Here is a 14,034-nt window from a genome sequence, read left to right on the forward strand (position 1 = left end):
CCACTATCTACAAGGCACATTGTATCAGTGATAATGGGAACTGCAGATGCTGGAGAATCCAAGATAACAAAGTGTGAAGCTGGATGAACACAAAAGGCTAAGCAGCATCTCAGGAGCACAAAAGCTGACGTTTTAGGCCTAGGCCCTTCATCAGAGAGGGGGATGGGGAGAGGGTTCTGGAATAAATAGGGAGAGGGGGGAGGCAGACCGAAGATGGAGAGAAAAGAAGATAGGTGGAGAGAAGAGTATTACAAGAGAGTTGCAGTGGGAGAGATATTCCCTGAGGTTGGTCCAGAGGGAGGAGGATGACTTCTTCAGGTTAGGCATCCCTGGAAGAGGCTTCGCAGTGAGGTTAAAATTGTATTTTAAAGCGTGTGTGTTGGTCAAAATGCACTTGACAGTGCTCAACGAACATAAAATCTTCATCAGGTTAAAGATAAAAATCAAGACTCAAAATAGCGACGTTGAAGGCAAGGTATTAGTATTATTATCTGTTTCTGGGAACCATTAAAAGTGAGGTTCACTGGAACCTATTCATGAGGATTTTATTTAATTTGATAGTTTCCCCCAACCAGAAAGAAGATCAGCAAATATATCATGTTCATGTGTTAAAGTCATCCTATGACAAGAAAGGTGTATTTCCAGTTCTGAAAGACAAGTGAGCAAAATTAGAATATTAGAACAATTGGAAGATGGATCAGAAATTGAAAATTCAATGTTTGCCTTACCAGTTATTGAAGTAGATAATATGAAGGTGCTTTAAAAATTAGATGGAATATTATGCTATTTTCCAGAAAACAATCAACATGACTTATAAAAGTGATAGCAGACTCAGATCAATGTGTGTGAATCAGCCAGGGCAAACATTTTTAGCTCTACACCATGTTAATATAAGGAATGTGTTACCCATAAAACAACATCTTTACAGACTCAATCCATTGATAATAATCAAGTGAGGGAAGAGATTAAGTTTGTGATAGACAATGACATTATTGAACTAAGTCATTGTAGGTGGAATTCACCTGTGGTGATGGTGCCAAAAGCATCAAGACTAAGTATCGATAATCACAAAGTTGATGTGTTAACAGGCAGATTTGTGGCCTAGTCCAAGACAGGAAGACCATTTGAGAGAATTTAGTAAGCATAATTGTGTCTCAAAAGTTGAATTGCTCAAAGGATATTGGAAAGTTCCAATGATTGATAGAGCTAAAGAAATATCAAGCTTTGTAACAGTGGATGTTACATTATCAATATAAGCCATATTGTGCAGAAGTAAAAATGTACCAGCAATATTGCACCGATTAATCAAAATTATTGAAAGATTATTTAAGCAATCTGGTTGTGTTCAGCCAAACCCAGGAAGAACAAGAGCATTAGTTAAGCAAACTGTGTTATTGATTACATAGAAACAATTTGATCATATGTCTTACTGAAAGTAAATTTACTGAAACAAATGTGACTTGGATCACACTGTGGCACAAGGCCAAGTAGCAACCAGAGAAAGAAAAATAAAGCCATCATGGATCGTCCTTATTTCCAAACCAAAACACAAAATCTATGCCATATTTCCTTTGACAATGGTTCCTTTGACAAGTTTGTTGAAGAGACAGAAGAAATTTGAATGAACAAGAGTGTCAGGGTGCTTTCGATAATCTAAATGCTGTGCTAACAACAGCTCTGATTGACAATCTCAAAAAGAAATTCTCCTCAATTCTCCTCTTAGCTTACTAACTCTTACATTAAATCTATGCCAACTGGTTATTGAAACCACTAGAACTGGAAAAAAATACCTTTCTATCCAGCCAATCTATGCCCATCATAGTCTTATATGTTTGTATTATGTCCCCTTTCAATCTTCACTGCTCCAAAGAAACGAACCTCAGCCTATCCGATTTTTGCTTGTAGCTCTGACCCTGTAGCCCAGGCTGCATCCTAGTAAATCTCCTCTACATCCTCTCTAACACCACGCATCTTTCCTATTATGTGGTGGCTAGAACTGCACACAGTACTTCAGTTGTGACCTAACAGTGCTTTATACAGTCCCAGCATAACGTCCATACCCTATTATTCCATGCTTCAGCTAATAAAAACAAGTGAGCATAACCTCCCTAACTCTTAAACCCTATGCCTTGGCTGTAAAAGAAAAGTATCCCACATGCTACCTTAATCACTTTATCTACCTGTCCTGCTACCAAAAGTGGCTAGTGCACATGCACACCAATGTCCCTCTGATACTTAGTGCTTCCCAGGGTCCTACCATTCATCATATATTTCCTTGCCTTGTTTGTCCTGCCCACATGCATTACCTCACATTTTTCAAGATTGAATTCAATTTAACACTGATTAGCCCATCTGAACAGCCCATTTAACGCTATCCTCTTCACTACTTACCAAAGTTTGTATTTTTTATTTTGTTGATCAATCCTCCTACATTCATGTCTAAATTGTTTATATAAACCACTATCAGCAAAGGCCTCAACTCCAACCCCTGTGGAACTGCAATGAACACAGACTTCTAGTCACAAAACACTCATCACCTTGCGAATCCCTAGGTGAGTATAAGGGCAGTAGGAGAGAGAGAAATCAGGAGGACAGAAAGGGGACATAAGATAACCTTGATAAATAAAGATAAGGAAAATCCAAAGAGATTCCATTAGTACATTAGGGGCAAAAGAGGAACTAGAGAGAGAATAGGGCCCCTTATAGATCAACATGGCTGTCAATGTGTGAATCCACAGGAGATGGGTGAGATACTAAACAAATAGTTTGCATTAGTATTTACTGTGAAGAAGGGCATGGAAGATAGGGAGCTTGGAAAATAAGGTGCTATTTTGAAAAGAGTGCATTTTACAGAAGAAGAGATGCTGGATGTGTTAAAACTCAAAGATAGATAAATCCCCAGGGCCTGATCAGGCGTTTCCCATGCTTTTGTGGAAAACTAGGGAAGAAATTCCTGGATCCCTTGTTGACATATTTGTATCATCAACAGAAACAGATCAGATGCCAGAAGATTGCAGGTTGGCTAATGTGTTGCCAATACTGAAGAAAGGCTGTAAGGAAAAGTCAAGGATCTTTATACCGGTGAGCCTTATGTCAATGGTGGGTACGTTGTTCGAGAGGATTTTGAGGGAAAGGATTCACATGTATTTGGAAAGGCAAGGACCAATTGTGGAGTGTCAACATGGCTCTGTGTGTGGGAAATCGTGTCTCATTAACTTGATTGAGTTTTTCGAACAGACGACAAAGAGATCTGATGAGGGCAGAGCAGTAAACGCTGTCTATATAGACTTCAGCAAAGCATTCGACAAGGTTCTACATGGTAGACTAGTCAGTAAGGCCAGATCATGAGATCAAAGTGGCCTTAGTCATTTGGATAAAAAGTTGGCTTTAACGTAGGAGACAGGAGGCAGTGGTAGAGCATTGCTTTTTGGACTGGAGGCTTGGAGACCAGCTGTGTGCCACAAGAATCAGTATTGGGTCCATTGCTTTTCATAATTTATATAAATGATTTGGATGTATATAGTAGTGAACATAGAAGGCACGGTTAGTAAGTTTACAGAAGATACCAAAGCAGGCGGCGTAGTGGATAGCCAAAAAGGTTATGTCAGAGTATGACAGGAGTGTTGTGGAACAGACAGACTAGGAGTACAATTGTATAGTTCATTGAAAGTGGCATCACAGATAGGGTGGTGAAGGAGGCATTTGGCATGCTGGCCTTCATTGGTCGAGGGACTGAGTTTAGGAGTTGGGACATTATGTTACAGTTGTATAAGTTGTTGGTGAGGCCACATTTGGAGTATTATGTACAGTTTTGGTCACCCCGTTAGAGGATAGACACTGTTAAACTGGAAAGTGTGTAAAGAAAATTTATGAGGATGTTTCCAGGACTAATAGGCCTGAGTTATAGGGAGAGGTTGGCCAGGATAGAACTTTATTTCTTGGAATGTAGGGATGGCCTTATTGAGGTGTGTAAAATCATGAAGGCCATAGTTAGAATGAATGCATATAGTCTTTTTTCCCCCAGGGATGGGGAATTCAAAACGTGAAGGTATAGGTTTAAGATGAGAAGGGGAAGATTTACCTGAGGGGTAATTTCTTCACACCGAGAGTAGTGCGTATGTAGAATGTCCTGCCAGAGAAAGTGGTTGAGGGAGGTACAATAACAACATTTAAAAAACATTTGGATAGGTACATGGATGGGAAAGGTTTAGAGGGATATGGACCAAATGCAGGCAACTGGAACTAGCTGCGTGGGCACCATGGTCAGCAAGGACTAGTTTGGGCCGAAGGGCCTGTTTCCATGTTGTACTACTCTACTCTACTCTACTCTACTCTACTCTACTCTACTCTCTGACTCTTACAGGACTTGGCCAATGGGCCGAGAAGTGACAGATGGAACTTAATTTAGATAAATGTGAGGTATTGCATTTTGGTAAGGCAAACCAGGTAGGACTTATAAAGTTGTATCAGAGATAATGGGAACTGAAGATGCTGGAGAATCCAAGATAACAAAGTGTGGAGCTGGATGAACACAGCAGGCCAAGCATCATCTCAGGAGCACAAAAGCTGACATTTCGGGCCCAGACCCCTCATCAGAAAGGACTTATAAAGTTAATGGTAGGGGCCTGGGAAGGCCGAGAGGTACAGGCACAGAGTTCCTTGAAAGAAAAGTCGCAGGTAGACAGGATGGTGAAGACGACATTTGGCATGCTTGCCTTCATTGGTCAGAACATTGTGTACAGGAGTTGGGATGTCACATTGCAGGTGTACAGGATATTAGTGAGGCCAATTTTAGAATACTGTGTACAATTTAGGTCACCCCTCCACAGGAAAGATGTTGTTAAACTTGAAAGGGTACAGAAAAGATCTCCAAGGATGTTGCCAGGAGTGGAACGTTTGAGCTATAGGGAGATGATGAATAGGCTGAAGCTTTTATCCAAGGTGCATCCAAGGCTGAGGGGTGACCTTATACAAAAGTTTATAAAATCATGACGGGCGTAGATAGGGTGAGTGGCCAAGGCTTTTTTCCTAGGATACAGAGTCAAAAACTAGAAGGCATAAGGTGAGAGAGGAAATATTTAAAAAGGACCTCAGAGGTAACCTTTTCATGCAAAGGGTGGTGTGTGTATGGAACAAGCTGCCAGAGGAAAGGGTGGAGGCAGGTATAATTACAACATTAAAAGACATCTGGGTTGGTATATGAATAGGAAGGTTTACAGGGAAATGAGCCAAATGCTGGCAGATGGGACTAGATTAATTTAGGAAATCTGGTCAGCATGGACAAGTTGGCTGAGGAACATTGGTTCTAAAGGAGTGGACAATAATTGCATTATTGGTGTTGGATATGCAGTTCCAAACTATACTATGAGTGATTGCCTTTAAAAAATGGCAAAAGTTGCATTATAACATGGGCTACAGAGGGGTTTAGTGACAGTAATATATTGTGTCCATATTGTACAGCTCTGTGACACTATAGCCGTTATGAAAATCATTGGATGTTTAATATAAATATATTATTACTGACAATGTGAAGTAAAAAATAGCGATAAGAAATTTTGACAGAAAATAATTCAAGCACGCTTTTCATTTTTTCTTCATGGGAAAAGCTGGAATAAAAATTTCATGGCAGATCTGGAATTTTAAAACAGAGGTAGAAGGATGACTTCAGTTACGTGAAGGTAACCGAACTTTTTTAATGAGGTCCAAAGGTCATTTAGGATAATGTATTTACAGTAGTCAGATTGAATAGTATGGCATTACTTTAGACAGAGGATCTTGATCGGCGCAGGCTTGGAGGGCCAAAGGGCCTGTTCCTGTGCTGTAGGTTTCTTTGTTTAAAAATCAGAAAGAATTATTATGCTGTCTTCCAGAAAACAATCAAAACAACTTACAAAAGCTGTACAACAAACTCAAATCAAACAAAACTGAACTAAAGGCATAATTTCAAAGAAGACATGTATCTAGCCAAGTTCTTGGTGCTAATGGGTGAAATTTATATTGTTGAGTTTGTGACATACAGGTGATAAAAAGAACATATCAGCGTCTACCTAAATTGGTTTGAATCAGTTCAAAAAGAATTTCAGCCTATCAGAAAGATTTCAGTTAATGACTCCTACAAACTTTGACCACTTGTGTATAAGTTTTGAAACTATCAGAACTGAAAAAAGATTTAGGCCATTCGAATTTGAAACGGCTTGTACTAGCAAAATTAGGAACAAGTCATTTAACTCTCAGCATTTCTGAGAACTGAAAGGTGTCAGTTAAGTAACAAATTAAACAGTTGCAATAGAAATGTGTTTTTTTTATATATAGAATTGTGTGGCTATAAAGATAGTGATAGAGAATAGTTGAAACTTGTTCTGTTGTTAATGTTAAGATCTTTCTAAACTATCTCATAAATGTAGCTTTGTTTTTCTCCTTGTATTTTGCATAAGAAATTTATTAAATAACCTTTACAATCTCACATGTACATATTCAGCAGCAATCCACAATGGTAACCAACTCCAAAACTCAAACCTGTAATCTATCAGGCCAGGTTTCATTCTAGTATCATTTGCCCAGTATTACCTCATCAGGGATGCTGTTACATTGTCTCTAACTAGTAATGCTCAAGTAGGATAACAATTGAGGTTCCCAAATCTCCCTTATTTCAGGGATCCAAGGCTGTGAGGAGAAAGAAAGAGTACTGAGTTGGGTGATGTGCCACAATCATTTATCAATGAGATCGCTCACTTTTCCATCCTCAAATTACAGTCTAATATCATCATGTGCTGTAATTCCAGGCATCATGCAGCTTATTGTTTTTAAATTAAAAGTTTTATATTTTTAGTGCATGGTTTTATCTTGTCTTTTGGGTGTATGAAGAGCCTCACTCTACAGCATTCTCTTATTTTCCAGCAAAAATACCAGCAAAGCTTACAGACTGGGGAGGGGAAGCTGAAAGTTAAAGAAACAGAGTAAAGCAGAAACAGAAAGAATGAAAGATGAAAGGTCTTAATAATATATATATTACTGTCACTAAACCCCTCTGTAGCCCATGTTATAATGCAACTTTTGCCATTTTTTTAAGGCAATCACTCATAGTATAGTTTGGAACTGCATATCCAACACCAATAATGCAATTATTGTCCACTCCTTTAGAACCAATGTTCCTCAGCCAATTAAATGCAAAGGCATCTTCCTTTCTAATGCACAGTATTTCTGTGACAATACAGTTGAATATCACTTTAAATTCATACAGCTTAATAAACAAGACTAACACTTGAATTATTAACAAAAACAGTGGATGCTGAAAAAATGACATCAAAGCAGAAAATTCTATAAATGTGCAGCTAATCTAGCAATAACAACAAGTGATAAATAGAATTAACAAAGTGAAGGAGTGAAGAGGTTTTAATGAAGCATAAATACCAGATAGATTGTCTAGGCCAAACAGCCTGTTTCTATATTCTTTTCTGTGTAATAAATCGTTCGTAATCTCTTTGTAATGGCCAATGGATGCTAGAGGAACATTTGTAGTTGGACCCCTAGAGGTCAGGGTCGGGACCCTTGATTTTATTGGTCTATGTTCATGATTTAGACTTTAGTAGTACAGAGCACAATTTCAATTGTGGATGGTCCAAAACTTGAAAGCATTGTGAATTACAATAAGTCAGAGAGAACTGTAGAATTTACGGGGGAAATTGGCGAATTGATAGAATAGGCAGACAAGTGGTTTAAGAAATTTCAGAGAAGATACATGAAATGATTAAGTTGGGAAGAAAGTAAATGGAGAGACAATATTAAAAAAAATTAGGTAACTCTAAAGGGGATGCAGGAGGGGGGGAAGTTCTGGATACATATATGTATCAGTCATTGAAGAAAGCAGAGATAGTGGGAACTGCAGATGCTGGAGAATCAAAGATAACAAAGTGTGGAGCTGGATGAACACAGCAGGACAAGCAGCATCTCAGGAGCACAAAAACTAATGTTTCGGGCCTAGACCCTTCATCAGAAAAGGGGGATGGGGAGAGGATTCTGAAATAAATAGGGAGAGAGGGGGAGGTGGACTGAAGATGGATAGAGGAGAAGATAGGTGGAGAGGAGAACATGGGTGGGGAGGTAGGGAGGACACAGGTCAGTCCAGGGAGGACACAGGTCAAGGGGGCGGGATGAGTTTAGTAGGTAGGAAATGGAGGTGCGGCTTGAGGTGGGAGGAGAGGATTGGTGAGATGAAGAACAGGTTAGGCAGGCTGGGGCGAGCTGGGCTGGTTTTGGGATGCAGTGGGGGGGAAGGAAGATTTTGAAGCTGGTGAAATCCACATTGATACCATTGGGCTGCAAGGTTCCCAAGTGAAATATGAGTTGCTGTTCCTGCAACCTACGGGTGGCATCATTATGGCACTGCAGGAGGCCCAGGATGGATATGTCGTCTAAGGAATGGGAGGGGGAGTTGAAATGGTTCGCGACTGGAAGGTGCAGTTGTTTACTGCAAACCGAGCATAGGTGTTTTGCAAAGTGGTCCCCAAGCCTCTGCTTGGTTTCCCCAATGTAGAGAAAGCCACACCTTGCACAGAAAAAAGCAGGACTGTTTGAAAAAGCATTTAATACAGCATAGACTATCCCAATTTTTAGTAATAGGAGCACAGTGCGCAACAACAAGAAAGTATGATTAATTTGTATCAGATACTAGTTTGAGCTCAGATGCACTATTATGTCTAGTTATGAGCACTGCAAATTTGGGAAAAATGTGAAGGCATTGGCGAGATTGGACAGAGAATTCAGAACAGTTCCATTCATGAGAAATTTTAGTTATGAACATAGATTGGACAGGTTAAGACGGTTTTCCTTGGAGAAAAGAAGATTGAGGAGATTTGATCAAGATATTCAAAACTATGAGGAGTCTGGGCAGAGTAGGTAAGGAGAAACTGTTCTCACTCATGAAAGGTTTGAGAACAAGTGGGCCCAGATTTAAACTAAACAACAAAAGTGATATGAGAAAAAAAATCATTGCCCTGCAATGAGTGATTAAGGTCAGGATTGCACTGCCTCAGGTGTGATGGAGGCAGGTTTAATCAAGGCATTCAGATGAGGATTAGGCCCACTTGGAAGGAAGTTTATGAGACATGTGGAGAAGGCAGAAAAATGGCACTAAATAAATTGGCATTTGGAGAGTCAGAAAAGAGATGAAGTGCTGAATGGCCTTCCTCTGCATTGTGACAATGCTATGATTTCGTTATCAGGGTCTTCAGGGCTCTAATGTCAGGACCAGATGAGTAACTAAGCCAGCACATGCCTGAAGCAAACTGAAGGATTTTACTGTAGTCAGCTTCCTGAATTACTGCATCTGGCCTCACCTTCTAATTCAAGTCAGTTGGTGAGCTTCCAATGCTTCTAGCTCAATCACAGGAACCAGCAGCTCTTCTGTCAATGAAACAAACATAGAAAATAGAAACAAGAGTAGGCCATTCAGCAAATCGAGCCTACTCCACCATTCAATATGATCACAGCAGATCACAATAGAGTAGGACTCCTGTGCTGGAGCTCATCCACACCAACTGCTTTTCTTTTTATATTTTTCCCCCTCTCGTTTTTTCTTTTCTTACTTACCTTGTCCTGAGCTTGGACAGCATTAGCAGCAGTGACAACTAGCATGTGGATCACAAGTGTTCTTCGGGCCCAGGACACGGACTTCAGGCAGTCTCAAGCCAGAACTGAAGGTCTAACATGGACCTTGAGCAGGCCCAATGCGGAGGGGAGTGGGCTCAGTGTGGACTTTCAGTGACCCCCTTTTTACTTTTCTGGAGCAATCACAGGACCTGAAATCAGTGGCTGCTACATCAGCAGAGGCGACATCAACAACGTAGACCCAGTGGCAAAAGATGGTGCATGAGGATCAGTAAGCTCGTTGCTGGTTGGGTCTGGTGCTGGTAGCAGCAAAGTCGTGGTGGAAGGGCATCATGGTACCATTGAGGAGGTAGGCCCAGCAGTGACAGATGCAACTCTGGCGTCGGTTGGTCCTTGCTGCCAAGTGGCAGCAAGGCAGTGGCAGAGGACTTTCAGCCCAGCAACATAGATGGCACCTGAGGATTGGCGATTTTGGCATTGTTTGGGTCCGGTGTCAGTGGTGGCAAAGCAGTGGTGGAGGGATGGTGACGAGCTGGGCTGTCTTCAAACAAAGATAATGGGAACTGCAGATGCTGGAGAATCCAAGATAACAAAGTGTGGAGCTGGATGAACACAGCAGGCTGAGATGCTGCTTGGCCTGCTGTGTTCATCCAGCTCCACACTTTGTTATCTCTTCAAACAAAGTCTGTTTTTCCTCCTCTTCTTCTTAAATTATTCAAAATGGCACCAAGCTTTTCACTGTATTTTGTTGTATTCTTATGTAAAATATGGCACAGAGCTGGGCACTCTTCAAACAATTTTTTTTCCCTTATTCTTAAATTATTCAAAATGACACCAAGTTTTCACTGTATTTTATTGTATCCTTATGTAAAATATACACGACAATGAAATCAAAATCAAAATCAAATCAACTGAGTACCCTGCTCCTGCTTTCTCTCCTCAGCCTCTGATCCCTTTAGCCCTACAAATTATATCTCCTCGCAAATACATTTAATGTTTTAGCCTCATCTGTTTTACAGAACAAAGAATTCCACAGGCTCACCACTCACTAGGTGAAGAAATTTCTTACCTCATTCCTAAATGTAATTCCTACCCTGTATCTTTAGACTGTGACCCCTGGTTCTGGACTCCTCACTCAGTGGGAACATCTTTCCTGTGTTTACCTTGTTTAATCCTGTTAGAAGTTTATAGGCTTCTATGAGATACGCCCATCCTCATTCTTCTAAATTCCAATGAATATTGTCCTAAGCAATCCAGTCCTTCTCTCTGTGTTAGTCCTGCCTGCCGGCAATCACTCTGGTAAATCATTGTTGCACTCTTTCCAAAGCTTGAATGTCCTTCCTCTGATAAGGACACCAAAACTACACACAATACTCCAGGTATAGTCTCACCAAACCCCTATACATTGGCAACAAGACATTCCTGTTCCCGTGCCCTAAACGTCTAGCAATGAAATCCAACGTATCATTTGTGTTCTTCACTGCTTGTTGCATCTGCCTACTTACTTACAGCAAATGGACATTCGGAATTTGTTGCAGCACTCTCTTTCCCAATCAATTGCCATTTAGATACTATTCTGCCTATCAAGTGGGTCACCTCACATTATACATCATCTGCCATGCATTTACTGACCCACTCAACTTGTCCAAAGTATGCATCACTCTGCATCCTCCTCACAGCCCACCCCATTATCTAACTTTGTATTTTTGCAAATTTGGAGATATTGCATTTAGCTCCCTCACCTCATCTAAATTATTAATATATAATGTGAATGAGTGGAGTCCAATCACAGATACCAAATGTACCATACTCACCACTAGATGCCTTGTTTTTCTTACGCTTTGTTTTCTGTTTGCCATCTCTTTTCAGGTCAGTATACAGCCCCAATCCCATGCACTTTAATTTTAAATTCTAATCTTTTATGTGGGATCCTATTGAAAACTCAAGTGAATCATATCCACTGGCTCTCTCTTAACAACTCTACGAGCTAAATCCTTGAAAATTTCCAGTAGATTGTCAAGCATAATTCCCCCTTCATAAATCTATGTCAACTCTGCTCATCCTATCGCCGTTTTCCAATGCCTCTTTCATTAAAACTTTTACAATAGAGATTAGCATCTTTCCCCACTATCGATGTCAGGCCATAATTCCCTGTTTTCTCACTACCTCACTTTTTTAAACAGTGCAGTTACATTAGCTACCCACCAATCCAAAATGTTCTAGAGGCTATTAAGTCAATACATCCACATAGAAACTGATGTCCATTTAAAGCCCACTAACTCCCACAGCTACCTAGAATACACCTCCTCCCACCAAACCTCCTGCAAAAATTCCATCCTCTATTCTGAATTCCTTTGCCTCTGCCGCATCTGCTCCAAAGATGAGGCATTCCACTCCCATACATCTCAGATGTCCTCATTCTTCAAGGACCGAAACATCCCCCCCCCACAGTGGTCGAGAACGCCCTTGACTGTATCTCCCGCATTTCCCGCAACTCATCCCACACACCCCTCCCCCGCAATAACCGCCAAAAGAGAATCCCCCTTGTCCTCACATACCACCCCACCAACCTCCAGATACAACGATTCATCCTCCGACACTTCCGCCAGATACAATCTGACCCCACCACTGAAGACATTTTTCCATCTCCACCCTTGTCTGCCTTCCAGAGAGACCACTCTCTCCGGGACTCCCTTGTCCGCTCCACACTCCCCACCAACCCCACCACACCTGGCACTTTCCCGTGCAACCGCAGGAAGTGCTACACTTGCCCCCACACCTCCTCCCTCACCCCCATCCCAGGCCCCAGGGTGACTTTCCACATCAAGCAGATGTTCACCTGCACATCCACCAATGTGTATACTGCATTCGCCGTACCTGATGTGGCTTCCTCTGCATTGGGGAAACCAAGCGGAGGCTTGGGGACCGCTTTGCGAACACCTATGCTTGGCTCGCAATAAACAACTGCATCTCCCAGTCGCAAACCATTTTAACTCCCCCTGCCATTCTTTAGACGACATGTCCATCCTGGGCCTCCTGCAGTGCCACAATGATGCCACCCGAAGGTTGCAGGAACAACAATGCATATTCCGCTTGGGAATCCTGCAGCCCAATGGTATCAATGTGGATTTCACAAGCTTCAAAATTTCCCCTCCTCCCACTGCATCCCAAAACCAGCCGAGCTCGTCCCCGCCTCCCTAACCTGTTCTTCTTCTCATCTATCCCCTCCTCGTTTCTCAAGCCACACCTCCATTTCCTACCTACTAACCTCATCCCGCCCCCTTGACCTGTCCATCCTCCCCAGACTGACCTATCCCCTCCCTACCTCCCCACCTATCTTCTCCTCTATCCATATTCGGTCCGCCTCCCCCTCTCTCCCTATTTATTTCAGAATCCTCTCCCCATCCCCCTTTTCTGATGAACAATCTAGGCCCGAAACGTCAGCTTTTGTGCTCCTAAGATGCTGCTTGGCCTGCTGTGTTCATCCAGCTCGACACTTTGTTATCTTGTATTCTCAGACCACTTTCTCAAGTATTCTGGGATGTAGATTATTAGGCCCTGGAATTTACTGACCTCTAATGCCATCAATTTCCCCACTATCATTTCCCTACTATTACTGATTTCCTTCCGTTCCTCTCACTAGATGCTCCCCAACATTTTTGGGAGATTATATATTCCTTTCTGTAGCTATCACTAAAACGAGCATTTAATTAGTCTGCTAGCCCTTTGCTTCCCATTATAACTTACGCATTTTCATTGTAAGGGACCTACATTTGTCTTCACTAATTTTTTTTTCACATTTCATTTGTCTAGGGGTATGATTATCACTTGAGATTCTGTACAGCGTTGGCATGTTAGAAGTCCCGGGGTCAACTCCCATTTCAAAAGGGCAGCATGGTCGTTTAGTGGCTAGCATTGTTGCCTCACAGCTCCAGGGACCTAGGTTCAATTCCACCCTCAGGTGACTGTCTGTCTGGAGTTTGCACATTGTCCCCATGTCTGTGTGGGTTTCCAGTGGGTGCTCTAGGTTCTTCCCAGGGTCCAAAGGTATGCAGGTTAGGTGGATTGGCTATGGTAAATCACCTGTCGTAACCAGGGGTTTGTAAGTTAGGTAGATTAAGCATAGGAAATGTGGGGTTGAAGGGAAGGGGTGGTCTGGGTGCGATGCTATTTGGAAAGAGTGGTGTGGACTTGTTGGGCCAAAAGGCCTGTTTCCACACTGTAGGGATTCTCTGAAAATCTTTAACAATTAGTTTGAATGCTCACATAAGCTTATTCTAATGCTCTATTTTCCCCTTTTTAATCAATCCCTTTGTCCTCCTTTGCTGAAATTTAATTTTTTTTCTTTTTCTTAGGTCTGCTGCTTTTTTAGCCCATTTGTGTGCCCCTTCCTTGGATCTAATACTATCTAATTTCACCTTGTTAGCC

The 14,034-nt window shown here is 41.6% G+C and overlaps 1 protein-coding gene across 1 annotated transcript in view; it reads right to left on the minus strand.

Annotated features, from left to right (window-relative positions):
- Nucleotides 1-14,034, minus strand: part of clxn (calaxin) — a 35,035-nt gene that overhangs the window by 17,868 nt on the left and 3,133 nt on the right. The window lies entirely within an intron of this gene.

This window comes from Stegostoma tigrinum, chromosome 2 (assembly GCF_030684315.1).
Source record: "Stegostoma tigrinum isolate sSteTig4 chromosome 2, sSteTig4.hap1, whole genome shotgun sequence".
Lineage (NCBI taxonomy): Eukaryota > Metazoa > Chordata > Chondrichthyes > Orectolobiformes > Stegostomatidae > Stegostoma > Stegostoma tigrinum.